The 15,441-nt window shown below is 44.9% G+C and overlaps 1 protein-coding gene across 5 annotated transcripts in view; it reads right to left on the reverse strand.

The window, feature by feature from the left end:
- Positions 1-15,441, reverse strand: part of ETV6 (ETS variant transcription factor 6) — a 343,221-nt gene that overhangs the window by 198,792 nt on the left and 128,988 nt on the right. The window lies entirely within an intron of this gene.

A 15,441-nucleotide genomic window follows, 5' to 3' on the forward strand; every position in this document is an offset into this window, starting at 1 on the left:
AAAGGTAAGAGATGGTGTGAAGACAAGTGCATGGCAGCCGGGGCACTGGAGCCGACAGTCTTGGGCCGGAGCAAGTGTGTTTCTGGAGAACGCACTTCAGCACATGCTGTTTTATAGGTTCACAAGCCAGACATTAGGGGCTGGAGGGCAATGGTGTTTATATGGGGACCATGAATGAGCACAGGATGAATTGAAGGAGAAACAAATTGATTTTATTTTAATAAAGAAAAGGTTCCCCTGAATCAGTCGACAGAGGTGAAAGGAAAAGACAGACTGCAGGAAGACGAGGCGGGAACCAGGGAGAGGTGGGGACGGGAATGGTAAAGCTAAGTAGGCTGGCAACAGAGACAGAAGGAAGTTCTGTACCACAATAGATAGATAGAGATGCAAAGAAAGAAAAGCAGGCAGGTGAGCCTGGGAATCGCTGGTAATAGTCCTACTGTACAAGAGGTGGCACAGGCAGAGCCTTGCGGGGAAAAAAGGAAAAGAAAAGAGAAAAGAAAAAGCCCATCTGCCCCTGCTCCAATTTCTATTAAATTAGACTTGACTTTGAAGTCACACCACCAAGTTGAGAGTGGCGACTGTGGGCCTTCTGTTACAGAATCCCACTACTAGCTGTGGACAGCATTTTGATGTTCTGGGAATGCACATGGGTTTAATGCAGTGTGGGAACCAAAGTAAAGCCCAGGAAAGGGAAAGCGAGTTTACAAAAAATTATTTAAAGATGTGTGTGCATGTGTGTGTGGGTTCATATCTACTGATACCCAACGTCACATCTGTAAGTGAGAGTTGCAGAGAGTTATAGGGTCTGAAGGCATGGCCCTGAGCTCAGCAGAGCACAGCTGGAGGAAAGCCATGTGCAGGAGCTGCCTTCCATCTTAAGAGAACAGGACTTGCCAAAGGGATTAGGCTGCTGGCCCAGGAGGCCCCACATCCTGCTCTGAAGATCGCCAGGGAAGAGACGTGTGCGTGCGTGTGCATGTGTGTGTGTGTGTGTGTGTGTGTGTAACAGAGGTAGCACACCTGGCTAGGCGGTTGTGCAATCTAATACCACAGGGAAAAATTTCTTCTCAATCTCAGCTTGTGATCAGATTCTGCCCTGAAGCATAAGGCTTAAGTGTCCTTGCAACATTTATCCAAAAGAAAGACAAATATACTAAGGAGTCCTTCTTCAACACCAGCCAGGGACGGGAAAAACGGAAGAAGTTCAAAAAAGCCCCATGGTGTGGTGTCTTTGGCCACCGAGTATCACCTTCACCACACTGGAAGATTAGTTGGAAGCAAGGCTATTATTCCTCAACAACTCTGACCTCATGGAATTTTATGTCCAATAAAAGTAACTGTTGAAATGTAACAGCACGCTTTTCTTTTTGGTTTTTCGTAAGGCTTGCCACATAAAGAAAGAAGAGGGAGAAGTCCTTTACCAGATCACACGTCACAACGTAGGGTTTGGAAAATATGGTAACTTCTGCTGGGGCGGAGGGCTCCCACACAACTGCACGGACACTTGTTCTTCCACTCCTATTTACTTCTCATCAGCTCATTGAGAAGTTTTCTCCTAGGCAGGTCAATTTTGAAACAACTTCAAGTGAAAACAATAACTGATAGCCCTAATAGAGTCATCAAGGTTCAAATTTTGTTCTTAGGCAGGCTGCTAGAACTAGGATCATAATTCCTCACAGTGGGGGCACTCCCAAGATTAGACTGTGATATACTAATTGTCAGGAACCCTAAGTGCCGTCAGTGCTGAGTCCCCGGAAGGGGCAGTTTCCCATTGCATCTGGTAAGGCAAGAAGGAGAGAGGATGTGGACAGGGAAGGAAATGGCCTCTATATCAATAGTCTTGGCAGTGGAGATATTGGGCAAGGCTAGTAACAGTGGGAGGAAACCTGACAACAGCAAGCTGTCCAAGTATGAGGTATATGTGCTGAGTGTTCATAGAGGGCACACCCTTAGAGGCCACCCCCACCTTAGCAGCTTCATGAATGTATATTTTCACTGGGAACACAAGGACCTAGCCTTTGTTGTTCCCCTAGGTGGGTTAGATCAGCATTCCTGCAACAACTCCTAACTTCCCCCCAACCCCTGTCAGAACCTATCTGAGAGGGGCAAGAGCAACCTTGGGCCCCTGAGAAGACAGAAAGACCTAGAGTAAAGCAGAATGGGGACAACCCACCTGCAGCCAAGATGACATCAGGGCCAGCAGGGCTGGCAGGCAGCTGCAGCATGGGTCTTTTCCAGACAGCCATGGCAGATGGCCAGGACAACCTGGCAGATGTCAGTTTGTGGGGGAACTTCAAAAGAACCTTGCTGGGGTCTGGTTGGTTCAGGAAGTTAAAACTCTGCATATCCTGATGCCCTAAATCCCCACTCTATGTCAATGGCAATAAGAGGAAGGGGGAAATGAGCCATTTGGGCTTGTGTGGAAGGTCCAGGTATATCTGCTTCTGTCTAAAAATACCTGACTTCTCCCGATTGGCCCATTTCACACTTATCAGATTGTTCATAACCCCAATAGACTCTCCCAACAGTCTCCTCTTTAAACAAATAGCATTGAGCTGTCTGCTGTAAACAGAAATGTTGAGGATGTCATACTATCCATAAGACATGACTTTGAGTTGTTTCTAGTCCTGTGGTACACTCAGTCATTCTCACTGGTTTAGTCCTTCAGGGCAAGACACTGGGAGAGAAATAAGAGGTCCAAAGAGATCATCGTCGTAGATAAGGGTAGACAAGAACATGGGATGTGAAGAAGGTTGAAAAGAGTTGACCCACATGAAAGGCAATCACAGACTTGCAAAGGCCGTTGCAGACATCACAGAAGGCTCAGAGAGCTGTGCTGCTCCTGCAAGTTATCTCTACCAATCAGCTAGCAGAGTGTGAGGCAGGGGAACAACTGGCAGTCCCACAAAATGGTGACACACCACTGGTGCCCAGAGTTTCCCCGTGAACAATGTTAAGACTGCACATGGCTGCAACAAACAGCCATCAGCTCTCTCTTCCTCATCCAGGAGGCATCTTGGATGATGAAATTCATTCATTTGGGGCTGTCCATGCTTCTCCTTGAACATCTGGCCTAAAGGTTCTCAAGCCCTTTCTCCAGCTTTCTATGTTCCTCTCTGGAAGGAGGGCAATCAAGTGGTAAAGAATGAGTGGGTGCTATGTGTGCACATATCTACATGTCTATTCAGTGCTTAAGTCTCACAGGAGCACCTCAGTGTCAGGGGTGGCTGTGCAGTCAACCCTGCCATGTGATTCTGACATGGCAACAAAAATGAGGTCTCTACCTTCCTTCTTTCCTCTACCTTCCAGGGGCATTTGCTCAGGATGTCAACTGCGTGAGGCCTTTATCTTACACTTTTCTCATGCATCGTAGAGCCCAGCACCCAATGAGCCATACCAGAAGCTTAATAGATACTTACTGATTTAAAAACTTCTACTCAACTAACATACATTGGACATTCTCTGTGGCAGGCACTGTGCTGGACACTGGAAATATAAACACGAACCCATCAGACTCTGCTCTCAGTGGACTTTCACTCAATTAAACTATACCGAGATCACTGCGAAGAACAAAGGCATGTTCGACCCTGTGCCTGTCAGCAGCAAGGAAGGCTTCTGATGACAAATTGGCTACGGGGCAGAAAAAGGATCAGGGAAAGATTCCAGGCATAAAAGTTCATTTTGTGGTTTGGGAGAAAAGGAGGTTGTTGGTTGGAACATAATGTGGAGGGGGAGGTTGGAGATGATTCTAGAAAGGCAGACTGCACAGGGCCTTATATGCCATGATAAAGAGCTGGGTTTTATGCTGAACTGCAATGTCCGAAAGAAACTGGTGTGACAAAGTTTATCTGCAAAGAATTATGCTGGGTTGGACTGGAAGGTGCATGAATGGAGGTAAGATGATCAGATGGGAGACAGTTAAAGAGTCGGGGGCCAGAAGGAAGGCAGTACTAGTCAGGGTGGAAAAGAAAGAACAGTGTAAAATATATGGGATGTAGAGCACTACACTGGGTTGCCTTGCAGGCACAAGAAGATAGTACAGCTGCCCTTCGGAAACTTCTGATCCAGTAGCCTAAAGAAGCAATGGTGGATGAGTGTATTAGTGTGCCGTGGACCAGAGAGAGGTCATCACTCACTCTCCTTAGTTCTGGATAGCTTCTGTGGTGTGCTGGCTTTAAGTTGGCCTTTGAAGAATGACAGAGAGGTAACTTGGCAGAACTATTCATTTACTCTCCTTTTGCCTGTTCTCCCCTGTGATTCGTGTCCTGAACAGTTTTCTTTTAGCTCTTTCTGGTATAAGATTCTTAGATGAATTCTTTTAACAGAAATCTCCAGGAAAAATAGCTGCCATCTTCTCTCACATTAATCCTGCTCATCAACACCACTTGACAGTATCTGACCTAGGTGGGACAAAATAAATAAATAAAAACAATAATAATAAGGCTTTGCCAGGCTGGAGAACCAATCCAGTCACAGGATTATAAGAGACACCTGTTTTTTCACACAGCAGCTGCAAACACTGGGCACTATTATATACTTAGGGCACTATCATAAACGTACTGAAGCTTTTTGAAGTCTGGTTGATTTATGCCCTGTGACTGACCAAATACCTCTCCATTTGAGCCAGCTTAAAAAACAAACCAGGATATAGCTCAATGTAGAATGTGGATGCTACTACAGGAACAAATAAACAACATTTAAATTACTTTTTCAGTTCACTGGCCACTGCAGATACACACACAAATAAGCTACCAACATACAAACACCACAGGCAAACTATTCCACAGCTGCAATATGTCCACACTGCCTTCCCAGACCATATCAGGGAGATGCTCTTAGAAACAGCTTGCTAACAACCCCTCACACTGCTATTTAACAATCCATTTACAGCCCATCAGAAAGTCAACCCTCCAAGGGGATATATTTTATATCTATATGTAAGGTTTATTTGCCACAATGCTGGGTTTTGTACAATCTTTCACTCTGGAAGCCAGGAATCAGACGATACCATGATTTCTGTGACTTACGATCCCGTGAGCACGCCATATATGGGCATATATGCAAACAGGGTCACAAAAACAAACTCTTGGAATAAAAGCAGAATGATGCCCAAGAAAGCACATGCCATGTCACAGAGTCCTGACTAGCACTAAAAATAGCACATAAAGGCATGGTGTCAGCCACCCTTGCACTGTTCTCCCTAGAACATGCTAATTCTAACCTCCAGTGTTGATTCTTAAGCTTCAGCCTTTCCTAACTACCTGGGAGCCCTTCCCTAACCCAAGGAAGCTCCTTTCTTGGAGTGTGGAGCTATCTCTCAAGGCACTTCACTTATGAGGCTATTAATGCACACAAAGGCAGACAAAGAGTGAACCTGAAATTGTGAATTTCCCCCCCAAAGCCTAACATTTGTGCCTGGGGACACTAGGACCAGCAGAGAGATGGCCTTTCTGGCAAATGGTATGCTGGAAACCCCTGAAGTGCTACCAGTGGTCAACTGCCCAATATGCAGCTGGTGGGACTAACACTTGCCTCACCCTGCAGGGAGAAGCAAGCAGCCAGAACTTCCCCAAGTGGCAGAATCTTGCCAACACAGGCCCCCCTTGCAGTCCCAAAAGGATTAGGGAAGAAAACCCTAAGAATGCAAGACCCCAGAAGAACCACAGACACCAAGCTGGGAGCCAGAGCTGTGAAGTGAAGTCTTCCCAACAGGCCCTTCAGCACTGAGCCTGGCAGCCCACAAACACATGCATGGAGGCAGAGCAACTGCATCTGCCCTGGGCTCCAAGGGTCATCCTAAAACGTCTCCAAAGGAGAAACAGGATGTGTTACGAACTCCCTTTCACCTATAACCTAGATATAAGCGCACCAAGAGGCGAGAGGACCACGCTGTCATCCACCCACACCTTCTCCGCCGTAAACCTTTAAATACCGCCACTGAAATGGAAATGTACACAGGGCCACCTTCCCTTAAATCGGACTGCTCCACACCACGGCTAACCACAGAAGCACACGGGCCTTCCCCCTGCCTCAGAGAGGCTCCATCTGGCCATTTTATCAACACTTTCAAGACAGACAAATTCTCACAAGAACTGGCTAATGTGAACAGTGACTGGGCCCCTGGGCACCCCCTTCCCTCCCTTCTGGAAAAACAAGGCCTTCGGGGGGGGGCCCCACATGGCTCTGGGCCTTTTCTCCTTCTTGCGTTTTTAAGGTTTTTTTTCCCTCTAAGGCCTTAGCTCACAGGTCTCCAAGCACGGCACACTGCCCTGCACCCAGAAAACAATAAATAAATATCCTGACATTGCTGTCAGTGCCTCCTTGTTCATTTTCTAGGGTAGGTCACTTAGAAAAGCCAAGGTGCCAGGACGGGTGGGAGCATGGAAGACGGGGACACTAATAGGTGCCCTACTTGAGATGTAACCGAACACTAGGTGCCTCTGCCCATCGCCCTGACTGTCTGGGTGAAAGTGAGATACCTTTACAGCATGCTGAAAACGATTAGAGGATCATCACTCCAGCCTCCCTGTGCTCGCCAACATTCCCCCTGGATGCCACCGTGTTCAAACGCTGGGTCTGACCTACAGCTGACTTCTGCCTGCAGAGCAGTGCGCCCTCGCCATCTAAGTCACGCCCTGCCAGAAGCACAGGGCCTCACAGGCACAGAGAAGCAGGCTGGAAAACTCAGAAAGTAAGCCTTTGTCTCTGTGGTTCTCAGAGGGTAAGGACTCTTACCATTCCAACCAGTATGGTCTCTATTTTCACCCTAGAGTATTCGAGTCAGCAGACTAAGGGAAGCACTAAATGGCACAGAGTCAAGTAAGGAGCTGGCAGCTTTCCAGGGGATTTGAGATGTAGTCAGCCAAACCGGGTCATTCAGGTCTCCATGTCTCGGAGAAGAGGAGACTTACCCAGCCCTAGGGAATCTACATTACTCAGACTTCATGCCCAAAATGACAGCTCTCCTACCTGGCTCACCTCACTTCCAATATAGATCAGATCAAAAGGTGCAAAGGGGGAGTGACTCCTGGCCCGCTGTCCCCACCCATCACTGGCCATTACTGTCAGGACTTGTGAGTCAGGAGAGCCCCAGGTATCAACACTGCAAAGCACCGGTCAAGTGAACTCATGACAGGGATTTTTTAAATCTCTCGGATCTCAAGTCAAAAGAAGGACACAGCAGCTACAAAACACACCAGGGCTCCAATCCTTAAAATTTTCCATTTCCCAAAGTCAGGTATGCCAACTCTGTGGCAGGAAGCTGGGCAGGAGCACACAAAGAGGCCCAAAGAAAAGAGAACTCACTTCTGTCTCTTTGGGTGCCTAGCCTGTGATCACAAATCTATACACAAAAATACATAGCTGGTCCACGTGGCTGAGTTAGATGCTACAGTCTGCTTTGCTCTGGCAGGAGTCTATGGGACGGTCAAGGATAGTCTGGGAAAGAAGGCAAATGGTCTAGCAGCACCCATGAATAATGAAGGAACTAGTGTGGAGAAGTTTCCTTCCTTTGTCTGACCTCTTCAAAGCGGTCCAGAAGAGAGCTTAGCAAACTCCCACTCCCCCTTTTGATAAAGTCCATATTACATTTCTTCTTGCTCACTCCAATGAGGATCTGTTTATCTGAGTATTCAGCATTAGGCTGGAATAATACTAATTCTAAACTGCCTCTTGACCTGGGTTTTTCATTAGAGACCCCAGCACTGTTCCTAACCATACCCACAGCAAGGTGGCCATCTGAGCCCTCTACCTTCCCTCTCTCTCTCACCTCTCAGCAGGGCCACATGGCCATGCCTAGACCCACACCCCTACTGGGAACAAGGGGAAGTGCTAGGGAAATGGGCAACTTCAGAGACAAACAAACTGCTCTTTGGGATTGGATTTTTTTAATTACATGGCAGATTTCTATCTGTAGCTCATTTCTGCCAGGACATACTTTACAGTCAGTATCTCATCTTTGGTTTCTGCTTCCTCACATATAGGGGATGTGAGTGAAGCAGGATTACTGACCTCATTCTACAGGTAAGTCTTCAGAAAGACAGAGTTACATGGTCCGTCATGTCCCACTGGAGAGGGTACAAGGCAGCTGCCAAGAAGAAATCACAAACTTTCACTCGTGCTTTCCAGAAGGAGTGCAGAGGAACAGTGTCTCTCTAACCCTCACAGGCTCCTTCTTCCCGCCACACCTGCTCTCATGGGGTCCATGGAAGAGGCAGCTAACATTCTCTCCACAAGCCCTCCAAAAGGGTCATTTTCTGGTATTTCACCTTCTCATTTAACATGTATATACAAAGGAAAATTCAGGAATGCATTTTAAATCTCCAGCAAAAGAGATACTTCAAAACAGATACTTTAGTCCCTTAACATCTACTAAAAACCAAGGTTCCTGCATGCCCCAAAGTAACAAATTTGTTTTTTTCCAACTCTTCTGTATAAACTTCCACTAAGAGCCATCTATTCCCTGCTCCTGAAACTGGAAATTCACCGCCCTACAGCAAACAGTGTCTGTTCTGTGGTCAGACAGACATGGGACCGCCTGTTAAACAAAAGCAGACTGAAGAATGGATGCTCCCTTTCAGGACTCGCCCCAGTCGAAAATAATAAGCAACTGTACGAGCAAGCAGATCCCTGAATAGGTTCGAATAGTTGAGTGCTGAGTAATAACGCTAGTTAGAGTCACTGTACAGTACTTCCAGGCTTAGGGTTTTTTTTCTTTCCTTTCATCTCTGGAAACTTATTCAGAATCATACTAGCTATTCTCTCAAAACTTTACTGTAAGATGCAAAAGACATTTATTATCCTGTAATTGCAGTTGGCTCGTCTCTCCTGCTGTTGAGGCAAGTATTCAATTAAAGTTAGAATAAGAGCTTTTCTGAGCAGTGACTGAGTGACCCCAACCCTGTGAGAAACTCAATGGGATAGTGACAGGCGCACTTGCTGGGAGTCAGCCAACTTGAGAGGCCTAGATTTTAGTTCAGGGAGGGCCATGAACCAGCCATGTGAACTTGAACAAGACCGTTAACATCTCTGCCCTCTGTATTCTCAACTGTATAATGTAGACCAAGGACTAGAAATCTCTAGGCCCTTCTAGATCCATACGATGTGGAGGATTATAAAGAAGAAGAACTAGCTTTTTTTAAAACGTTATAAGACACTGGACTAGAGAATTTACAAACCACAATAGCCCTAAGAGATAGGTCTTTTTATTACCACTTCAGATGAGTGACGAGGTTCGAGATAAAGATGAACAAGTTCAAGTTCAAGAACCAGAATTCGCACTCAGTTCTGTCTACTCCAGTGTCTGCATTCTTCCTCTAGAAACACTCGCAGTACGGCAATGATCGGACACACCTCTTCTCAGCAACTTAAAATCCCCTTAAGGGAAACCGACTTTAGACAAAAACTAAAGCACAACATCAAACAGAATAAAATACGAATCAAAATCTGAAGCAGATGTGATTGGCACTACACTGTGGCAACACTTACTTACATCACTGAGTATGCTCACGCACAGTGCTCGCTCCAGCAGGGCAATGCATCCTTTTCAGGTCATTCAGGAAATGAGATCGTTTTCCGTATGTCTGACTCCCACACACGAGGGAAAACACCCGAGAACAAGGTCTGGCGAGCTTACAGATCTACTGGATAGCTCCTTCCCAACTTCACTGGGGAGCAAAGTATTTTTCATAGGTCTTTGGTCCAGATAACTGAAGTGTAGCCTTCTGAAACTTAACCTTATTTTATGCCAACAATTTTTGCTGGAGAGCTCTCCAAAATGCATGACATTATTTCCTTGTTTCCTAAATCTCATAATTTAAAGTTTGTCCTTAACGGGGAAGTCATAATTATGATCATATATATCACTAGTCATTGTGTGGTGCCATAGAGAGGGTTTTAACTCTCTCTCTGTGTGCTCACGTTGAAGCTCACCGCTTTTTATCAATTTTCCTCGGCCACACTGTTAGAGGGACATGGTCCAAGGACAGAATACCTGATTCTGACTCTGGCTCAACCACAATGAACAATATGCTATTTAAAAGCCATAAGGTGGGCAAATGGGGGAAGAGGGGGGATGGGTGCACAATGCAGTGTGCAGATGATGTTTTGTTGAGTTGTACACTTGCATGGTTTTTCAAACCAATGTCACCTCACAAAGTCAATTAAATAAATAAATAAATAAATAAATAAATAAATAAATAATAAAATAAAAGCCACGGGACTCAGTTTCCTCATCTGTTCCATGAGAAATTTGGGTTATGCCTCTCAATTCACTCTTATTACCTCCGCAACACATCTCTCTCTGCTTCCTTCTCCATATCTGCTCTGAAAACATGCTTCATTGCACATGTTCAAATCCAGAGATCTATGAAGTAAAAGCCAAAATTATCTCTTCATTCAAGTAAATTGAAACAAGGCCAGTATGGTCACACTATCAGGTGAAAGGAAAAGAAAAAAGATTATCCCTTTGGTAGCGGGGGACAATCAGAGAACTACTGAAAAGACTTCAAATAGATTCCTAGAAATCAGTTTTAAAGATGTACATGAAAGATAGTTAAAAAAAAATACAAAAGAACCTGCCCTAGTCAGTTTTGCTCAGTGGTTAGAACATCGGCCTACAGGCTGAAGGGTCCCGGGTTCAATTCCGGCCAAGGGCATATGCCTTGGTTGCAGGCTCAATACCCAGCCCCAGTAGGGGTGACTTCGGAAGGCAACCAACTGAGGTGCCCCTCTCTCTCTTTCCCTTCCACTCTCTCTGAAAAGCAATGGAAGAAATATCCTCAGGTGAGGATTCAAAACAAAACAAGAAAAAACAACAATAATTTTGTGTTCACGGATGGTTTACAGACTTTTGAAGGGGAAAAAAAAAGTTGTGGAAGGAGAAGAGACTGACCAGGGAGTGATAGAGGTAAGGTGTCTAGGTCTGAGGTTGGATGCAATGAGAAGAAATAGCCTCAGCCTGTCACCCACTTAAGGAAGGAGTAATCAGGCACTGGGGGGAAAAAGAGCGAGTCAGAGAGGAAAAAGAAACGTTTCTGAAAAAAACATGAAGGGTCCAAAATGAAGCCATCGAAAGACAAAATATGACTAGAGAACATGAGATTGGTATAAAAATGGAAGATCAGAACAATCGTTCCAAGGTAGGTGGCACAGTGTGACCACCTGGCTTTCCCTACCATGACAGCAATGGGTAGAACAACACACCTTTCGAGGAGACCAGAGAGGGAACAAAAGTCAGGACTTCAGGAAACATCTCCCTCCAGCTCTATTCCTGCCTCTCAGCTTAGCTTATGTAAAGCCACACCATTGCCCCATCACTCTTAGTTTCTTGATTTTCTTCATTAAAATGGCTGTAGTTGAGGCCAGTGTCATGGAAAATGCTTGGGAACTGCAGTCACATGATAAAGATTCTGGCCCTATTGTTGCGGACTGAGAGAGCCATTAAGCTCATCTGGAAGTCCACACCTAACAAACACAGGCTAATGCCTTCCTTAGTCAGGCCCCCTTCCCTGCCCATACTCCGAAAACTCCACATCATTTAGACAAAGACTAGGCTGAACTGTATATTTTCACAATCTAAGAAGACAGGGTTATCAAGCAAACAATATATTTGTGGTAATATTTTGACACTGAAGGAACAGTTTGAAACACATAGTAGCACTCGTTTCTAACCAATAGATGAGGTTCACCCTGAGATGCCCCAGTAGCCAACATTTTATTAGTTCGGTTCCTGTATGTTCAAAAATCAATAAAACTGTGTTTGTTTGGTAACAGGCTATAAATTTAACTTCTCACTAATTTAGTCTAGTGTTTTCTTCCCTAAATACTAGGTTTGGCAGTGAACATTCTTTAAGCTGGGCCCCTTTGGGCGTGGGAACCCCCGAGTGCTCTCACACTCATTCTATTCAACAAATACACACAGAGATTTGATTCTTACACACATCTAACAACAAATACAGCAGTGAAGGACTTTGCCAGAAAACAAACTCCAGTGTTCTTTCCAAAGTAGCATTCACAGAGAAAAATATGTCATTTGTATACCCCACACCCTAGGGGGCTTCATTTGACACCCATTCACTCAGCTGGGAGATCCATACCAAAGGGCAACTTTGGAAAATCAGTAATAAAATGCAACTGCTCTTCAAGTTAGTCCCAACAACCCGTTGCCCCCTTGCCCCCAACCTTCCTCGGTGTAAATGCAGCTCAACTCAGATTTACAGAACGTGGGTTCATTTCCACCTTCCCTGGCGCCCTCATTTGCGGTATTTTTTACCCTTGACTTGCCTATGCTAAGGAGGTAAGCTACTTCCCTAGAACCAGCTGCCATGGTTTAGCTGATACTGTTTGAAACAGGAAGCTCACCACATACACACTGAGGTGCAAGTTTCGCTGCCCCTGGATAAAAGAGCCTCAGGTCCACTCAAGGATTCCTCAGAAAAAGTCCTGATAACAGGCCCAGTGCCTTCAGCTAAAAGCAGAAGTACCAGTCCCTCACACGCTGTAGAAAAGTATTGTTGTATCCCGCCCATCCCACCTTTGGGTATATATCCAAAGACCTCAAAACAGGATCTCGAAGAGATTTGCACCCTCTCGCCCACCACAGCTTCATTTACGACAGCCATGAGACAGAAGTAAACCAATGTCCGTGAGCAGGTGAATGGACAAAGAAACTGTAGCATCTCCGTAAAATTTGAATATTGTGCAGACTTAAAAAAAAAGAAACCCTGTCGCATGCTATAACATTGATGAGCCTCAAGGATATTATACTAAGTGAAATAAAAATAATGTCTGATTCCACTCAGATGAGGTATCTAAAGTAGTCAAAATCACAGAAACAGAAAAGAAAAAAGGTGGTTACCAACGGCTGGGAGGAGGAGAAATTAATGTTTGTTGGTTGTAGAATTTCAATGTTGCAAGATGAAAAAGTTCTAGAGATCTGTTGCACAACAAAGTGAATATACTTAACACCAGGGAACTGTACACTTAAAAATGGTTAAGATGGTAAATTTAATACGTGTTTTGTACCATAATAAAAAAAAAAAAAATTATTGCTGCAAATGGTGTAAATACAAGTCCATCACGCCCCTCTTCCCTCAGCCCCTACTCTACTCCTCTTTCCTCTTCTCACATCTAACAATATACCCTCTCGGCCCAATGTCCCCCCCACACACCATCTTCCTTGGCTCATAACTCCATGCCCTCATACCAGCTGGCTTGTGATTAAAATGGACCAAGTTAGGAAGTGCCAGAGAGAGTGCGACCTATTGTATCGAGTTTCCTTGGCCTTTTATAGGGCTGAGAACCAGGAGGCCTGTGTGGCTCTAAACCTGGCTCTGTCACCAATCAGCTGAAGCAAACTATTTAGCTCGCTGGACCTCCTCTCTATAAAAATAGGACGTTGGCCCAGGTGATCTCTAAGGTCTTTCAGCTCTGAAAGTCTAACAGTTCCCTGATTCGATTGACAAGAAACTGGGGAAAACACAGAAGCCTGCTAAGCTGAACCTTCTAGTCATTCTTTAACTCCCTTTGCTGTATCATTGATTCAATTCCTTTTTTATTTTGTCTGTTCAGACACAAAAGCAGTTTTTTAAAATTTTATCAAAATAATTAAACATTACTATTATACCAAAGTTCTACTGATGATAATTTTTGGGTACTGTAGGCACCCAATTAAATATTTCGTGCAAACTAGCAGATGAAGGTGTTAAATCACCCTGAGGTGCACAGGGACAGACAGAGGAAAGGGCAATGACCTCGTCCCATGCCTTTCTTCAAATCAGCAAACATTACTGAGAAACATTTCTGTGCCAGGTGCCAAGATAGGTACTAGGACACAAAGTTAATCGCCACTAAACTGAAGGAGCTCAGAGTCCAACAGGGGAAACCCAGAGAGTCTCCCAGTTAGCAGCAAAATGAAAAGAGAATTCGTCTGCTAAGAAAGCCAACCAGTACAGATGGCAGGGAAGGAGAGACCAGGAAAGTTATATGATTAGGTTTTGTTTTCTGGATAGCCCTCCCCGACTAAAGAGCCGTGCCAAGCCGTACGGAGGACTGTGTCTACTGGGCCATAACCACTTTCCGCTGCAACTTGGCTGAACTTAAAACTGAACAGGTGACTTGAAGGTGAAGGCTGATGATGGAAAAGACAGCCTCTTCCTTCCTCCTGTGACCAGCACACTCAGCCGCTCAATCCTCAGATGGGGGGGGGGGGGAATAATTGGATGTTTTATGTAGTTAGTTGTCCCTGTCCTTACATTTAAACAACCCCAAATGGTCAGAAATGGAAGCACTTAAACTCTCTTGAAGTGAGTGCCACTACACATATGGGCAGCCCAATGCAGAGAAATAGTGGGGCTCCGTGGTAGTTTAGGTGACCTTGAGCTGGTCAACTGTCTTCTACTGTAAAACTCAGGTCTGATATTAACCTCCCGAGGTGATAGGAAGATGCTTAGAAAGCACAAAAGGAATACAAAAGCCAGTATCAGAAATTCATTGGCAACCAGCACCACATAAGCAGTGCTTACAAAGGTGTCACTGATTGACTCAGAAACTTTCGCCTTGGAAAGTCCACCTAAATGGTACGCTCCTCTTTCCTATTAGGACAGACACCGCTCAGAAGTAAGCAAAGTCCTTCCCTCTGTGTCTGTCCGGCCAGGCTCCTCTGTGCTCCATCATCCCAGCTGCTGAAGAACTGCCTGCCTGCTGACCAGCTGCTTATAAGGAACCAGAGCAAGTGAGGAAAGTTTCAGGAGTAAAGTGAGGGAAATCTCTCCACGTACAGAGAGCCTCCGTGTCACATGTCTCCTGCACATCTGATTTATCAGCTCATCCTTGAAAGCTTCTGACATCCACTCTCCACTCCACAGAAAAGTTTATTGTTTACTGGACTCTAGAAGCAACGCCAGTACTGGCTTGCGGGTTACCAGCAAACATTTTTATTATGCACTGTGCCACATCCCAAGGACTAAATGAAACACTGCACACATCACCAGAACATTTTCAGATGACCTGGAATAATCCCACTCCTTGATCTCCAGCGCTTATTATTGGAACACTGAGAATTAAACAAACTCCTCAGAAAAAATGCACTTTACATAATGTGCAACAAAACAGATACACAGTCTAAGCAAGTCAATAAGTCTGTGTGCTTGTTTCATAAAGAACAATCCAAAACACAAGAGGTACTTCTATTACTAGTGAAGAATATTAAATTTATTTTAATTACTTAGAAGTACGCAGTCATGAAAAGAGGCACCTAAAAAGAACTCTGAGGGTAAGCAATGAGAAAAGAAATGATAGGCAAACTATGGCTACAATTTTTATGTCACGGTTAAGAAAGTGTTTTGTGTGGGTTTGGGATTGGTTCTGTATGTGTGGCTATGGAAAAGGGCTGCTGCACTCTTTCCCCACTAAAATACAGTGAAACAAGCCACCTGGTAG

Source organism: Miniopterus schreibersii, assembly GCF_964146895.1.
Source record: "Miniopterus schreibersii genome assembly, chromosome: 2".
Lineage (NCBI taxonomy): Eukaryota > Metazoa > Chordata > Mammalia > Chiroptera > Miniopteridae > Miniopterus > Miniopterus schreibersii.